The sequence below is a fragment of the Ruditapes philippinarum genome, unplaced genomic scaffold, assembly GCF_026571515.1.
Source record: "Ruditapes philippinarum isolate M1 unplaced genomic scaffold, ASM2657151v2 ctg1278_1_1_1_1, whole genome shotgun sequence".
Taxonomy (NCBI): domain Eukaryota; kingdom Metazoa; phylum Mollusca; class Bivalvia; order Venerida; family Veneridae; genus Ruditapes; species Ruditapes philippinarum.
The window spans coordinates 206,823-225,005 of NW_026867073.1; the positions used below are offsets into that span (position 1 = coordinate 206,823).

Consider the following 18,183-nt stretch of genomic DNA (forward strand, 5'->3'; position numbering starts at 1 on the left):
ATATTTTCCTCCTTCTGTCTGTGGTATAAAATGTGTTACTTTAAAAGCAATCTATTAGTTATAAAATATTAACGCTTTCGAAAACATATATTATATGTAAACGTTATATATTTACTTCTATAAATTTTCTTTTAAGGCCTTTTTTGCCCAGAAATGCTTTTATCTTAATCTCTCAAAAGCCTGATATTTGGAGTTCTGTTATAGTTTTCCAAAAATATTCCACATTGGTCAGTAACCTAAACCATCTTATGCTTTTGTTTCATATTGGCAATGAGTACAGTTACAGTCATTTAGTATTTTGAATGGAAGTAAAAAATACTACATTGTTGACATTTCGCTACTGTTATTATAAAAACATTTTTCATTCATAAGTATATAATTCAGTATAATTCAGGCGAATAGCTTCTAGCATGCTGTTGATCATTATTTTACAATTTTTTTTAAATTCTTAATATGTGTCTGTTATAAAGATAAATAATTGGTTTTTGAGACAGAATGTGCCTTAACTTAAAGAAGCTTAAGAACATATAGCAAATTTCTTTTTTACGAATTTGTTTTGATGAAATTGTATGATCGCAGTTGTTTCTATCCGAAAATACACATCCGAAATTACTTTCAAATCACGATCAGTTTTGCTTGTTGTTTAAAAATCAGGAAAGTTAAATTACAAAAGTCTTAATAATAAAATGTCAATGATTGGCGGAATAAATGAATACATAATATCATTTAATACTTATATTTAGTATAAATATAATGAAATAAACAGCAAACCATCGAACTCAGAATGTTTCGTACAACATGGCGGTGTCCTGCTATCACGTGATTCTATGCTATGTTTTGATACGATAATTTTGGATTTAGAACAGTATGTTGCATATATCCACAGGTCACGTGATATTTATCGATGATATGATTAGTCCAGTAAGTTAGAACAGTCTATTTATCACGACATACTAAATTTGTGGAGATAGAACAGGATGGTTTCGTTGTAATTTATTTATGAAGCTCTGAAGCTCTTATATAACATGCCAAGGAGATAGAACAGTCCATTACGGACAAAATTGTGTATTTAACTTGTTTTTGGAAAATTTGGAGATAGAACATTACAGTTTTCAAGCGACGATATTGAAAAGTAATAACTTCTGAAACGGAATGTTATATTAGAAATAGGTCTGGCATTTATACCGGTTTACAATATTGGTAAAACACTGTTGAATAATAATTACCGGTTTTAGGTGGAGAAATATATAGAACGAAAAGGAAAATGGGAATATATCATATAACTAAAATTATATTTACTTTTTAAGATATGTTCGATTATCATTTACATTTTCATTTACAAGAAACACATCAGGATGAGATAGTTATCGTATGAAAAAGTATTCTTATTTCTTAATTCCATGACGTATCGTTATTGAAATGAGATATGCGTACAAAGGACGGTTTGGCGTGTGTTGCACTTAGTATGAACATTTATTAGAAATATTGAATATCGCCTGAGTATCATTATGTTTCAAAAATATTAAAAGAAATATAAGTTTGTGATAAATGTGACCTAGAATTCAAAGTGGTACACCTTAAGTGTAAAATTCATACAACATAACATTGGCTGAAAAGCGATTAAGTCAGACCACCTTCAATTCTATTTATTCACATCTTAACCAATAATCTTAATTTATCACTTTCTTGATATATTAACACGAAAATACATTTTTTAACTTTAAGGCAAATGTTTCCAAATATACCTTCACCCAAGTATAACTGATGACTCTATTTCCGACCATCTGCATGTATATTCTGATAAAAAAATGTGTCAAGTATCATCGGTAGGGTACTTTATAAAATTAAACATTCATAAAAGTTTGTAACACGAGATTTTTTGAGTACGATATGACAAGTATAAATCTACATTCGAAATGGTCAGTTTTGGCCAAGTACACTCCTTAGTTTCACTGTGCAGGCGTTATAAGTGTTCTCGTTCAGCAATATATAAACTGCATTCATTAAAACGACATAAAATGAATTATTTCTCATTGTTTAAGTTGTAATTGCTTTCAACCGATTTCCACTTTCCAGAATTGTACATCAAATTTTAGTTTCACTATTTTTAATCAGAATAAGCATATGTGCTTCTACCGCACTCCTCGGACTATTTGTCCTTTGTAATTATATTACAATCATTAGACTTAACTGTCTGCACTTGCAGAACTTCGATACTTTCAAAATTGTTCAAACCAAAGTTTTTCGTAAAGTATATACATATATACTACTCAACTTTTTCTAAGCACCATAAGTTATTTTTATTATCACAATTATAAAACAGATTTGTTCCCAATGTTTGAAAATTCTGATTAAAAAATGTTTTAAGATAGTCTGCTTAGTAAATACATGAATCCTTGTTGACTAATCCGTTACAATTAGTCTAGGTAGCATGGAAAGCATGCGACCCAATATTTTCATGTTTTTGATCGGGTATATAATCACATGTCTTTTTTATACTGCATCATTACCGGCTTATTGTCATTCAATTGCTTACATTTCTTACATATGTCACTTCGATAATAAAAAGAATGCTAACATTAGGCGGCATTTGAGAGAAGCAGAGTTATGGAAGGCTGTAGGGATGGTGAAGCAGAAGGCCATCTTCCGCCAGGCTGGTGCAGTGCTTAGTGTTCACCACACTGGCATCACCAGAGCCTCAACAGAAATCGGTTACATGGTACACCCACCAGCCAGGAGGAATGCTGTCGGCATAGGGTCACAAAACCAGCTCATGACCGATTTTTGGTCGTTCAGGGACGTCGTGCAAGGTTTTCGACAGCAACTTCTCTTCAAAATGACCATCCTTATGTTACGGCGGTCCGTGTTTCCACGCAAACGGTACGTAGACTGCTGCATGAAAGTAATTTACGATCGAAAATACCTTGACGCTTGTATCCTCTTGACGCTTCGACATCACCTGGCCCATTTTGATTGGACCATAGAGCATACACGGTGGATCATGTAACACTTGAGACACGTTCTATCCACTGATGAGTCCAGGTTCTGCCTAGACTTTACATATAGGCGTGCTAGAGTGTGATGAAGACCAGGTGAACGGTTTCAGGCTACATATATTGCTGAGTATTTGATCAATCTTAGGGTATCTCATATTAATTGCACTTTAAAAGTCACATTTAATAGAACACCATGCGAGCTCCATTTCACACAAAGAAATGAAGTTGGAAGAATTGAATTCTAAATCTTGTGCCATATAAAATCTACCAACACGCACTTTCAAAATTGAGAATGTTCATGTATGTAACTTAATTGTCTGTTCTAACTATAGCTAAAACCCATGTATGAATAAACGATTAACTCATTCAGAATTAGGTTTATTTGATCGAAAGTATAAAAGTGCCGAAGTGACGCTTTAGTGTCGTTCTCTTCAAAAATATTTTTTTAAAAACGTGTTCTCTGAACAAGACAAAAATAGTCGGAGAGAAACAAATGATTAGACATTAGAACTTATTGCAGCTGTTAAAAATAGGCATGCTCACATTTTGCATCTGAGGTAAAAATAACACTACAGTTGCAAAAACTTTGATTGTCCGCAATATCTGTTATGAATCATTTTAACCTAACATTTACTTGAGATATATCCTTCACAATGTTTGTACACGTATCTGACCTAAGTTATATTTAAAGTGATTGAAAATAAAACTCGGTTCCCGCTACAAATGAGTATAACTTACATGAGTGCTAAATGCTAAGCAAAATACCAGAATGGTAACTTTTCCTCACAAAATTGTAAGTGATATTCAAATAACAGTAAAAAAAAGTAACGTAGTCTTTTTCCAAGGAGAAACAGTCGATTCAGAATAAGAACATGTCAGGAACAGAAGCTTTACAAAAACAGGTTGCTTTATTATTTTATAACGGTAGCATGTTCTGTTTTCGAAGGATAAATAGCATTTTTTCGGTAACATACAAATGTACTGTTTTTATTTGTATCTATTCGCAGAGCATCTTTTAGATTATAATGCTTTTTAATTTGCCAGTTCCCTTCTAAACATCATCTTTGAGTCAATAAAGCACTGAAATTCTTCAGTTCTGTGCACAAGTTATAATTGCGTTTGAAATATTATTTAGAAGCTTCTAAATAATAAGTTATCATCAAATTTAACAGATAATCAAATTGATAGCATTTACCTGTATTAAATATGAGACTATCTCACTCAATAAATAAGTGATCATTCGAAAGCAATACAAATCTGACAAAAATCAAAATTAAAAAAGATGGTAATCTTAGTCTGTCTCCTTTATTGAGCTTATTTATCATCTCATTTCATGAATTGACTATATTAAGTGTCAGGAACTTTACTTTAACCTGTAACATAACTTTAGGGCGCATCTATTATAGTCTGATATCGAACAACATAAACCTTTGCAAAATGGATGTCATGTGACATTCATATGTACCAATTTAAATGTTCTGGTTTGGAAGGTATTGACCTACTAGATGAATGTCTGTAGACGGTGACAATAAAGTATATTACTTTTTTAAACGGATATTTAGAAGTCACATCATCAACTAAATGATATTTTCTTTCTTGAATCGTCACTGGATTAACGTTGTCGATAATTCTAGACACAATGACAAATATATCGAATATTTACAAAGATTTGACTTACACTATATTTTATGTAATACACCGCTTTGAAATATAGTATTTTGTAAAATAAGTTTTTTTGCCATTTTTTTTCTCTCATGCAAAGAAGATTTTGCACGCGGAATCATAAAATCATCTTTTATAAAATTAAATAAATCGAAATCCGTTACAATAGAATGATATTTCTGAAAATTTTGTATGAATAGTTGAGAGAGAAAAAATCATAATGCTCATCTTAACTAGATCGTGGTCAACTGTTAAAAACTATTCAACAAGCCCAACTACTTATTTTTGCAGGGGACAAAGTTACTTCACAAACTGAACATGCTGAAAGTGGAATACAAGCAGCAGCATCTTTACAGACAACAGGTTGCATTTTTCTTTAGTTATTGCGAAATCATCGATAATCATAACACTAAAATTAGTTTAAAAATATGGAATGTAATGTTTTACTTATCATTAGTCGCAATATATTAATTTGAGTACAAAAATATCTCATTCTTTTTAAGTTTCTCGTACAACAGTTTATGTCTCTTTAAAAAAGTTTCACAACCTCTGGCACAATGACAAATATATCAAATATAATGTGAATATATTGTTCTACTTATAATTAGTCGCTACATATTAATTTGAATACAATAATATCTTATTTGTTAAGTTACTCGTACAAAGTGTATGTCTCTTTAAAAAAAAAGTTTCTGGCACAATGACAAATATATCGAATATAATGTGAATATATTGTACTACTTATCATTAGTCGCTACATGTGAATTTGAATACAATAATGTCTCATTTTATTTAAGTCACTCGTACAAAAGTTTATGTCTCTTTAAAAAAAGTGTCATAACCTCCGGTGCACAAAAAATCTATTATACTTTGCATATTTTTTTGTTAAAAATTCAGAAACTGGCCGTACAAGATTTGGTATAAAGAACATGATTCTCCACAAATATGTTTGTTGGTTATTATAATTATCTATTTCAAATATATTTCATGCTAGAAAGAATGCTACAAAATGGGGGGTATTCATCTGTAACGACACCCCAATGGAATTTTAAATTTTACGAGCAATTTATGCACTTAGTTGATCATGACAATAAAATGCATTACTTTTATAAAAACAGATCTTAACAAGTCACATCATCAACTAAATAATATTTTCTTTCTTGAAGCATCACTGGAATAACGTCGCCGATAATTCTAGATAATAATGACACGATGACAAATATATCGAATATTTAGAAAGAATTAGACGTCCACCATAGTCGTCCGCTATGAAATATAGTATTTCGATATATAAGATTTTTGTCCCCATTTTTTTTCTCTTTCACAAAGAAGATTTTGCACGCGGAAGTATATCTAAAAATAACTTAAAATCAAGTTAATCGAATTCCGTTACAAATGAGAGATATTTCTGAAAATTTTGTATGAAAAGCTGACAAAAAACAACATAATGCACATTTTTACTAGATCGTGGACAACTGTTAGAAACTATTCAACAAGCTCAACTACTTATTTTTGCAGGGGACAAGGTGACTTCACAAACTGAACATGCTGAAAGTGGAATACAAGCAGCAGCATGAATCTGAATAAAATAGAATTATCTCATTTTTTTAAGTTACTCGTACAACAGTTTAGGTCTCTTTAAAAAAGTTTAATTACCTCCGGTGCATAAAATCTATTATACTTTACATATTTTTGTGTTAAAAATTCAGAAACTGGACGTACAAGATTTGGTGAAAAAGTACAAGATTCTCCACAAGAATACGGTATGTGAATAAATTTATTACATTTTCATTATACACACTCGCTTTCTAAAAATATATGTTTTGTTTATTATAATTATCTATTTCAAATATATTTCATGCTAGAACTTATGCAACAAAATCTGGAAAAAAAAATCTGCAACGACACCGCTATTTAATCTGAAATTTTACGAGAATCTTATGCACTTATGCACATCAGACTGTCCATGTTTAGGGTCAAACGAGTTATTCGAATACTTCAATCACTCTCATTTGATCCCGTGAGCAGTCTCTCGTTATTAAGAAAGGACGCCCTTACATTTTATGGGCTAATAAATTCTATATCTACTAGATTACACTTGGCAAATCCTTTAGCGAACTTCTTCTTTAAATTATAGTTTTGACTTTTTTATCATTTTATTCATTGGTTCCGAAAATTTCGAATACGAAATAAATGTCCTTTTACATGTGTTCAGTATTTATTTAATTAATAAAATACTTCATATATACACTTCTTCAGCAGCCAATTATAAAAACGATGATTAACATTTACCATGGTGATGTAATTGCCGTGGTTTATTTTGTGTTAAAATTAACGAGCAGTTAATACATTTGAATTTATAATACTACACTGTAACCTACTCACGCAAAACTGAAAGTTTCACCGTGGCAATACAATACATGTAAAACCCCACGCCAGCTCCTCTCGCAAGGTACATTAAAACCTGCGTCACATTACATTCCAATTAGGTTTACAATGGGGTACCGATGTCTGAACGGGCTAATTGCCAATCTTTTTAAGCTTAAACTTAAAAGCACAAGAACCTAGTTCTTCCTCAATGTTTGTTTTAAAGCATGTTAATCAAGATATGCACTTGTAATATATATTTTTTCTTACAGGAATATTCAAACAACTAAAAAAGCAGGTACAAGATAACTTTTTATCTTTTACCGGGGGCAAAATCAATTCAGAACGTGCAGGAAGAGGAAAACACAAAGCAGAATCTTCACAAAGAACAGGTTTATTATTTATTCTGAGTTAGACGGTAGATTGCTAAAAATTGGTGAAAGAATGTGTTTGAGACATGTACCGTTATTCTATTTACAATTCTTGTGCTAGGACAAACATTCACTACCCTAATCAAAATGAATTTAATTGTCTATTTTCGTGTCAAAATGAAAATTTTAGTGACTCATCATATGATCGAGCTGCGATTGATTTAAAACTGAAGCGAGTTATGTGTGTTCTTTTGGCATAAAGTGGTTATTAAATTGATAAGTTAGAAACCAAAACAGAATGGCAAATTGCAATTCTGCAATAATAAACAAAGTTCAAAGTTGGAAGCTCCAGAACATAGCTTGTCTGCAATGTTTGTTGTAAAGCCTGTTAACCAAAAAAATCGCTGGTAATATATATCCTTTCTAAAGTTTGTGCACGTGTATAACTCAATTCGATTACCGTAAAAGGTAATAAAATATTCTAACATTTAATGTTAATGATGTTGTAAACCATAATTCACCTTTCTTTCTCACAGGAACATTCATACAACTAAAAAATTAAATACAAGGTAACATATTATCTTTTACAGGCGAGAAAATCAATTCAGAACATGCAGGAAGAGGAATTCAAAAAGCAGAATCTTCACAAACAACAGGTTAATTATTTATTCAGAGTTTTGACGGTAGTTGCTAAAAGTTATAATGTTATGATTATCTTGGCTTTCTACCTCAAACATATTTTGTCAGTGTGATTAAATTAAACTTACAAACTACTTCGTCCAATTCTGAAACGACATTTTTATGTCAACTACTGAACATTTAACAATTATCTAAAATATTTGAATGATTGAAACTGTGAAAATCCGATGCAACATAGTTATGACCGAACAAATAGCGTACACTTGTTTGAAAAATACTTATAATTTGATAATATGTAAAACAAGATCAACAAGGGATGACGGCATTCAATGAACACAGTCATTATACATCTTTAAATCATGAAATAGTTAATTCTTACCTTTGCTACTTAAATGTTTTACGCACGTGTTGACAGAATGAGTTTTCAACATGTACCGTTTTTCTATTTACAACTCCAGTGCTAGGACAAACATTCACTTCCCAAACAAAAATGAATAAAATTGTCTTTTTTTTGTGTTAAAGAGTCATCATGTAATAGTTGCAATTTATTTAAGACTGATGAGAGTTCGGAGTTCTTTTGGCATAAACTGGTTATAAAATTGATCAGGTAGAAACCGAAACAGAATGGCCAATCGTGATATATATATATATATATATATATATATATATATATATATATATATATATTATATATATATATATATATTCATATATATATATATATATATAATATATATATATATTAATATATACATATATAATATATATATATATATATATATATATATATATATATATATATATATATATATATATATATATATCCGCTGTCCGGAATATGGCTTTATTTGCAGTTTGACAAAATATTTAACATTTCCTACTTTGTTTTGAAAAGTTTTAACATTACAAACCAACTAGCCATTGATTTCTACATCAACAATTATTTTTCAGGATCTGATGCTACAGACAGTTTAAACATCGATCATTACGTTGTAAAATCCGAATTGGTTCCTCCAAAAGGTAAGTACAATATATTATACAAAAAATTCTCATTGAAATTAAATTAATTTTCAGATTTTTAAATCTTTGAGTAAAAGAATCTGTACAAAGTGTGATCCCTCGGAAGCAAAAGTCACCACAAAATAACCAAAAGTTGAGTCTGAATGTGAGGGAAAATGAAAAAAACAATGCAACATCACTCACACCTCTTAGCACCGGTTTGATCGGTACACAATTTTAAACACTTAAAATGTGCTATCAATGAGCTAGAAAAAAATGTAATAGCACTTAAGTGAAGGATGGGGCATTTATTACAGCGGCAACACAGCTTGTGACACCTGCTGTTGTACACATAACATATTTATTTTTACACTGTTTATCTACTGACTGATGTATTTTTACAATTTTTGAAATTCTTTGTTTAGAATTAATAGTCCTTTACACTTTTGCTGACTCAGCTTTTTTCATCGATCAATGCCATTAATATGTCTTTGAAACTTACCGTCGGTGGTGCTTTATCATAGGGCGGAGTATGGATTAACATAGTTCCAAGCCGAGGACAAACTGTTTTATAGGCATTCATGCTCATATAAGTTTTACTGTTTGACCAATGTCTACATTTAGTTCATATAACATGGCAGGTTTTTTACGTTTAGTTAGAGTTACGATTCAATGCGGTCAAGATTATCGGTAAAATTGTTTTTTAAAATAATTATGTTTGCAAAACCTTTATGTCGTTAATGCTGTCATTAACATTTGATAGCTTACCTTCTAACTATATTTATTAATATAAGGGATTGCCCGGGTCTATAGCAATATATTTAGTGATAAATTCATTTACTTGTCAAGTGAACAGTCTTTATTAATGGACCTGTATATCCATTTTTCACTGAGATCATGTCCTTAATTTATAAACTGATAAGGAAGGTTTTTTTTTGTTTCATTACATCTTATCTACGGTGATCCTCAAAATCAAGGTAAAGGTCACTAGTGCTAAAGATATTTTTACATTTCTGATAATTCTTATTTATCTATCGACCTATGTATTTCATATTTGAATTCAAGTGTTCTATACTTTTACAAATCATTTTGTGTAGAATAGAAGTAATTGATAAAGACATTTAAAATGTTATATCTCATAACACCGGTTTATATAACCGTATCATTGATTAAAGAAAATGAAAACTATTTTGCTAAGGGGATATGAAAGTCGTAGGGTCACGTATTCTCGAGTCAATATAAATGTCACACTGTCTCATTGGAAAAAAAACTGATATAAGTTTATGCATAACAATTCCACAGAGTATTTATTTAGTAAGATATTACCTCCCTATTTATAAGTGTTACCAACTTTTAATTTCCTGCACATATATATTAAAATATTAGGATTTTAGGTGCATATGCTTTAATAACTTTGAAATTAGACATTGATATTTATTGAAATCGTTGAAAGTTGTACGATGTCAAGATCCTACATATTTTGCAAGTATTGTTGCCTAGTCACAAAAGTGGTGTCACAATATGGACTACGATGGAACACAGGCTGATCACAACTACCATACAAAACAAAGCACAACTCAGTACAAACTATTTTACATTTTATTTGGAAAAAATTGATTATTTATAATGAAAGTAAATGATATGAATGAATGAAAGAAAATAAAGAAGGAAAAGTTCCGTGTCACGTTTCTAATGTCCTGTCGAAAAGCACTTTTTCCCCGGTGGCTTAACTTACAACAAATATTCACTTATGCTCGAGATGTAACCCATCCAAAGCAGAAAGATCGATTCTGTACTGTCTACAGAGTGTAGATCCAAGACTGCGTCGCTACGTCACAATCTCCACTATCGTCGCTATGTTGAACACATGCGTGATTCAAAATTGAGGGTGAATCCTCCGAGTAGAAGCTACAAAATATAAAACATGGTAAATATCCATGGTACACAAATATAAGGGTATAAGTATGTCCCTTTGGAATAGCCGGACCTTTGTCGGATTCCTATAAACAAAGCTTCTAAAAATATAATGTCCCTTATGGAACGCCATACACACTGGTATAATAAATTCAACGTTGAATATATATCGTAGCATGTTGCTATATATAAAACATGAAGCAAGACCGGAGGCCACCTAAATATCGACGGAATCTTTTCTTGAATCGAAGCCAATATTATTTCGTACAAAAAAAATAATGATGATGTAGTAATATGAAAATTACTTATATAAATAAGAATTATATAAAAAAGAACATCTGCAGCAGACTTAATTATAAATGACTTACTGTATTTAACAATAACATGAAAACTTAGTTTAGTAAATATACATGAAACATATGCATGATAAAATAACGTGCACTCAAGGCCTACCATACATACAACAACTATCAATGATAATAAACAGATTACCAATATTAAAGTTATGAAAGAAAAACACTAGAGTCATAAATCTACAGAAGACGAAAAATTAGAGACAGAAAAAAGACTGTCAAAATGCAAAATAAAATTTCAATAAAACGAATATGTAATAAAAAGTTAACTGAATTACGATATTCTGAAATAACAAAAATTTACTAATTAAAACAACAAGAAAATAAAAAATTACCTTGCGCAAGCTTAAAAATTTACATAACAAGAATATATCTGTATGTCATTCCCTGCGGTCTGGAGACCGCAGGGTATTGGTACGCGTTTAACTTTTGAGGCATGGAGGAGCACGTGACCTGTTTTGGTACATGGAGGAGCATGTGATCTGTAAACCTTACATGATTGGTTAATTGACCTTTCCGAAAACCTAGCTAAATACCGTTTGCCGGTACGTTACGTATTTACCTGTAGGGAACTAGTCCGAAACTTATTAAGAACAAAAAACTATTACGTGATATTTCCCATTTTTTTTATAATTATTTTACCGTTTAAGGTGGAAAAACTTGAATGATGTGTTTGAAAATTATCAATGTTTCTTTAATATCTATCACAAATTTTACAAACAATAAATTGTTCATACTTAACATTTATAAAATTAAAATATTCGTAGGGGCATCTGCCATAATAAATAGAGATATTTTCTGCGTAAACGTGTGTGTTTACATTATTTATTTTTCGCTCGGAATTATTCATAAAATGGTAGGCCTATTTAATAATAATAATTACCACATTTTTATAGCGCCCTTCTCAAAAAATAAAATGTTCAAAGGCGCTTTACAATGGAATTATATACATTTACAATGACTTTAAAAACAAAAATAAGTAATAAAAATAATAACACACATATATGTATACATTTACAAAATATTAAATATAACATGATTAATCTAAAAGTCTAAAAACAGATAAATACAGAATCCCTAAAGAAAGCCCAACACGGCAAAATTGAAAATGTTGCAGGCTCGGTTTGATTGAGCCTGTTCATGGACGGTACTGGAGAGTGCAAGTTACCGTCCACGCCCCCTAGCACCGGCTTAAGCAGAATTCAACATTTAACATGAACTGGTAAAATTTAGAATTTTGAAACATCCGCAGATGTGTTCATATGGCGGTTATCATGGAACCTTCAATGTGACACGGTAGTGCCATTCAATGAAAAGCGGCATATGGTCCCCAAGTAAAAAAATGCGTGTGCCCTAAACGAGAAAACAATGGGCGGAACTAAATAAAATGGAATTTTGAAAGGGGATCTGAGGTTATGAAGCCTGTGTATCACAGATAGGACGTCAAAAGACAAATTTAAAAAGCAGGCAACATATCCTAAGGGTGATTCAACATTATTCAAGTAGGAATATTGGAACCACCCAACTAGAAAGTGCCAAAAAGTTGAAACTAAAAATACCACAAGCACAACAATAATGTCGTGCTGAACGATCTTCAAGGATCGAAAATATATAAAACTCAGTCGATCAAATAAAAAAAAATGTACATGAAGAATAATCTAAGACTTGGAAAAAAAATATAAAGAGAAACGTTAAAACTATTAAGATTTAAAAAAATACAAATCAAGATAAGACAACTGAAATCTAAATCCAATTTGATAAAAACAGTAAACAATACAAATTGAAATGTGATTCAAAAATAGACTATTATATTTCAAATGTGTACCCAGATATCTCATAACAAAAGACAACACGCCAATTCACAGTGATGACAAATACAGCACAGTTAGTTACTATAAATTTTCTGGAAAAAATGTGTTTTTAAAGATTTCTTAAAAACATCTACTGTTTTGAGTCTCTGATACTATCTGGGAGAGCATTCCACAGTTTAGGTGCCACCGAAGAGAAACTGCGTTCACCATATCTTACATTCCTACTTTTGGCAACAACAAGTTGCTTTCAAGAGTTCTTTGATCTTAAGTTTCTTGTTGGTTGATATAGCGCCAGTAAATGTTTAAGGTAAATTGGTGACTTGTCATGTAGGGCTTTATAAGTTTGCATAAGGATTTTAAAATCTACTCGGTAAACCACAGGAATCCAGTGTAGTTTCTTCAATACTGGAGTGATATGTTCAAATCTGGATGTTCCTGTGATGATGCGGGCAGCAGTGTTTTGAAGATGTTGTAGTTTATTCAATGTCGTTTTAGGTACACCATATAAAAGTGCATTACAATAATCCATGCGTGAGGTGACTAAAGAATTCACTAAAGATTTTGATGCATCAGTATTCAGGTATTTCCTTATATGACCAATCTGGCGTAGTTGTCCATAACAAGATCTACAAACTGAGTTAATGTGCTTTTCCAGGGTAATGTTGTTGTCCAATACAGCACAAAGATTTCTTACACTATTTGATGGTTTTATGTTTTGGTCCCAGAACGGATCCTTGAGGCACACTGTAGCTCAATTTGACAGGGTTTGACAGTTCACCATTTATTGTTACAGTCTGGTGTCGATCACTTAGATATGAACGTATCCATTCTAACGGTTTTCCAGAAATGCCAAAGTTGGTGTAAAGGCGCTGTAGAAGTGTAATGTGGTCGATTGTATCGAATGCAGCTGATAAGTCCAGCATAACTAACATGGTAACATCGTTGTTGTCTAGTGAATTCAATATATCATTAATCATTTTGAACTTTATTTAGTGCTGTTTCAGTTGAATGGAATTTTCTATATGCAGATTGATGGGGATCGTGAAGCTCGTTTGCTGTTAAATATCCTTCCAGATGAGAGTCAACTATTTTCTCAATAATTTTAGACACATATGGCAGATTCGAAACAGGTCTGTAGTTCTTTTGAATGTTGGTATCTAAATCTGGCTTCTTGATGAGCGGTCAGATCAGGGAACTTTTGAATGATTTCGGAACATATGAACGATCTAATGAATAGTTAATCAGTTTTGTCAATGACGGGACCAATTCGTCCAAACATTCTTTTAACAGCAATGTTGGTATCACATCACATCATTTTCTTAAAATGAAATAATTGTTTTATGTTCTTCAACGGTCACCAGTTGCCAAAGACCTTCTTCTGTATTGATCTGGGACATACGTATATCCCAGGTTTATTCAATATTGTCAACTATATTCCTGATACACACGTTTATTTATCCCCCCTTCACCCAAATAAGTTGAAAATAGTTAAATGAAATATCTTTATATCATTAAAATGTTCACCGCAGGAAACCATTTTACTTGTAATGACCTTGTGCGTCTTTACACATCTAAATGCGAGTCCCAAAGAAGATTTAAATTCGTTCAATATATAGGCATAGTAACCCTGAGTGGAAAGCGTGAAACATAATTTTCACGATTTTCTTGCATTCCAGTACGCATGTATAAAAAATAAACAGGCCCGTAATATCAAATTTATAGACCATAAATAAATTTGCACTTTATCACAAAAATCCAACTTTCTTATTACTGGACCGAATTTTATGAAAAATATGTCAAAATGCTTGAAATGATACCAAGAAATTTAAGCAATAAATTAAAATACTGAAATAAGTAATTTCACTCGATAACTCTGAATTTTACAGAAAGATGATACAATAATTTATATTGGATTTAGTATAAAACTGAGGTTCGGCATAAAAATAGAATACAGTACTACTAAAATCAAAGTACTGAAATCACTTTTGAGCATAAAAATCAAAGTACTGAAAACACTTCTCAGCATTTACAAAATGGTTTACTTTGTGACAAGTGGATCCCTTGATAACGTCAAATTATTGAAAATCATTTTTGTGACCTAAAATATGGCAGATGGCAGTCAGGAAATAATGTACATCTTTTTTCGTATGCTGAAAAGTTGAGTTGCTATGGCAACAAAAAGATGAAACATTTTGCGAATTCAACTTAACATCTGGATTCCGTCTTAATGTTTAATTTAATTTGCTATTCTATTTCCATCCATGGTGAAAAACTTGGTTGCTTTGGCTTCAAAAATACTTAGAATATGGCAATTTTTACCATATTTGTGATGACTTGAAAAGTACTGAAAATACTTTTATGAAACTTGAAATATTGATAGATCACAGTATTGAGATTATGCAAATCATTTTAAGTTTGACTTCAGTAGTATATTCAGAGCTGTTACATTTGCCCAGCGTCGGCAACTGCATCCCGATTTCAGATTAAAGTTTTCATGTAGTAAACTGTTTTTCACTTTTACTTCTTGATTTCTTAATAAAAGTAGTTACTTTAAACTTAAAATATATGTTTCTTGTTATCAATTACATCATATGTGACAAAGTTCACAACTTTTTACCAAAATTTTCATATAATTGTCGTGTGGTATTATCATGTTTAAAAGAGTGATACTGGCAATATTTGATTCAGTGGGATAACATGCCTCGCAAGAATTTCACCTACGATATACAAATTCCCTACGATAACGACGAGATTGGAGCAAAAGCCATGTGCAAAGCCTGTCAAGACAAAGCAGAACCCCCGCCCCCACAAGGATCTCGTTCAAATACGCGGCAGCCGGCATAACATCATCTCTCATACACCCTGCCATTGGCTCGATAAATGACATATACGGTTTAAATGTGTACCAGGGGTGTTAGCAGCAGTAACTGTGGTGATTTAGAGGCAATTGCGCAGGGGAGTATATATCTGTCTTGCGCACACGTTCTGACTCGCGGTTGATCTTCTGTACGCCCTGTTGCTTGAAAATGTTGCCTTATCAAATACAGCAACGGCTTCATCGTTATTCCACAATGCCAATCGCACGTTGGTGTAAATTTTGCGGAATTCTAGGCATATAAAAATAAAGAAAACTGAAAAAATGTCAATGTGTATTTCTATTTAACATGAAAGTCTAAAAAATAAACTGAAAGATTTCATAAATATACACGAATATTATGGTCCGTTCATGCACGTGAAAATCGCGGTCAGCTGTTTTCTCCTGCATAAAGATTTAAATCGAGTTAAAAATTTGTTTTATCGCACACATAATCATTAGCCCGAATATATGAAGCTCATTTGACATCTTGATTTCTTTACATAACACTATATTTCCACTTAAATACAGATAAAAAAATTTGGTTTTTCTATAACTTTTTTTTTCTTACGGTATCTACTTCAATCTTTAAGTAAATGTTCTTTATTACCACTTAAATTATATGTGAGAAGATTCAATACTCTAGCTTAACTATTTCCAGAATTATGTTCCTTGAATTTAGATTTTTTGTTCGAGATTTTTATGTATGAAGCTTCTTCATTTCTTTAAGAATTTACTTCAACCCCACCCCCATCATAATAATATGACAGGATTTAAAAACGTTCTGTCCATATTTCAAGATTTATCTCCCCTTAAGGTAGCTCGCTACTTTCCGACCGAAATTTGACAAAATCTCAGGTCTTGATGATTTTTGGTAAGCAAACATGTAGATATGTATGCCTTACTTCCGCAGTATTATTTTATAAATAAACAGTGTTACTATGACGTCAAAGAGCCCTCTATCGTAGCGAGCTACCTTAAACTTGAATTGTCCTTATTTATTTTATAACTTCTTATTTCTTTATGGATTTACTTCGAATTTCAAATATATGTTCATCAACACATGCATTATATATGATTATATTTATAAGTCTGACGCATGGGTTTCCATAATAATTTACATTATTTGAAAATTGTTCTTTTTTTTTCCTTGTTTCTAAAATTATGATATTAATTTCAAAATTTTTATTTATTCACTGTTCTACTTCGTTACTTTAAAAGTATCTTTATTAGATTTAAGGTGATTGTTCTTTGCATAATTCACATCATGTATGACATAAGTCATAAGTCTAGCATCTTTAATCTCCTCTTGAATTAAATTTAAATATATTGGAACTATTTCAACAGATTTACTTAAAATAGAGATAAAATGAGTCATAAGTTATTTATCGTGAGAAAATGGCATCTGTTGATTACGCGTTGAATAAACATAATTTCCTTATAAGGTAGGAACATTTTAGACACTACTATGATACAGAAAAACTAAAAACTCAAAACATTTAAGTTCATTTATTTCTTCCACAATGGCATAATTTATTTCAGAATATTTCTGGGGTTCTAACTGGTTGGAGACTTGTAAATTGCTTGCAATAATTCGACAATTGCTTGTTTACAGTCAGAATAATAATACATGTGCAACCTTACCTCTTCCTATTGTTATCGCTACCAATGTTGTTTAAATTATGGGTCTGGGTCAAAGTAAGGCCAGGTTTGGGGTTATGGGTTTTATGTACAAGTATAAAGTAAAATTTCCTGTTTGAACTCAAAGGTCACCTCTCAAGTATTTTGCTTATTTTTCTTATGCCAAACCCCGAGATTTCGTGGAATTTCGTTATAAATTATCAAAGTTAAAACATAAATATAAATCCTCTGTGTACCTTAAAGCAAACTTAAGGCTTAAATATCTGGCATGAAATAGTTTTGAAGACAGCTTATCAATTTTATTGACAAATACTGTGTCGCTTGGAGGTCATTTTTTATTTATATAAAAATAAAAGTAAAATCTAGTTAAATCACAGCCTGAACCTTCACTGCTAGAGGTAAGATATTTGGCATGAAATATTTTAGGACATCTACCAAATGCTGTCAAATTAAGCCCTAATGACAAATTTTTCCCCGCGCAGGAGTCACACTTGAATAAGGAGATGGTTTTTTGTTGCCTTTTCTGAAGTGCTTTCTTTTACATATAAAGTACAGCTATGGCCCTGGGACAGGAAC

At 31.4% G+C, this 18,183-nt stretch overlaps 1 protein-coding gene across 1 annotated transcript in view; it reads left to right on the top strand.

Annotated features, from left to right (window-relative positions):
• The first annotated feature begins 7,302 nt into the window (after positions 1-7,302).
• The window catches only part of LOC132734740 (up-regulator of cell proliferation-like), a 29,102-nt gene continuing 18,221 nt past the window's right edge, over positions 7,303-18,183 (top strand). The window contains exons 1-3 of the mRNA XM_060721585.1: positions 7,303-7,417; positions 7,987-8,052; positions 8,987-9,055. The gene's annotated coding sequence lies outside the window, so the exon portion shown is untranslated. The remainder of the gene's footprint in view (positions 7,418-7,986; positions 8,053-8,986; positions 9,056-18,183) is intronic.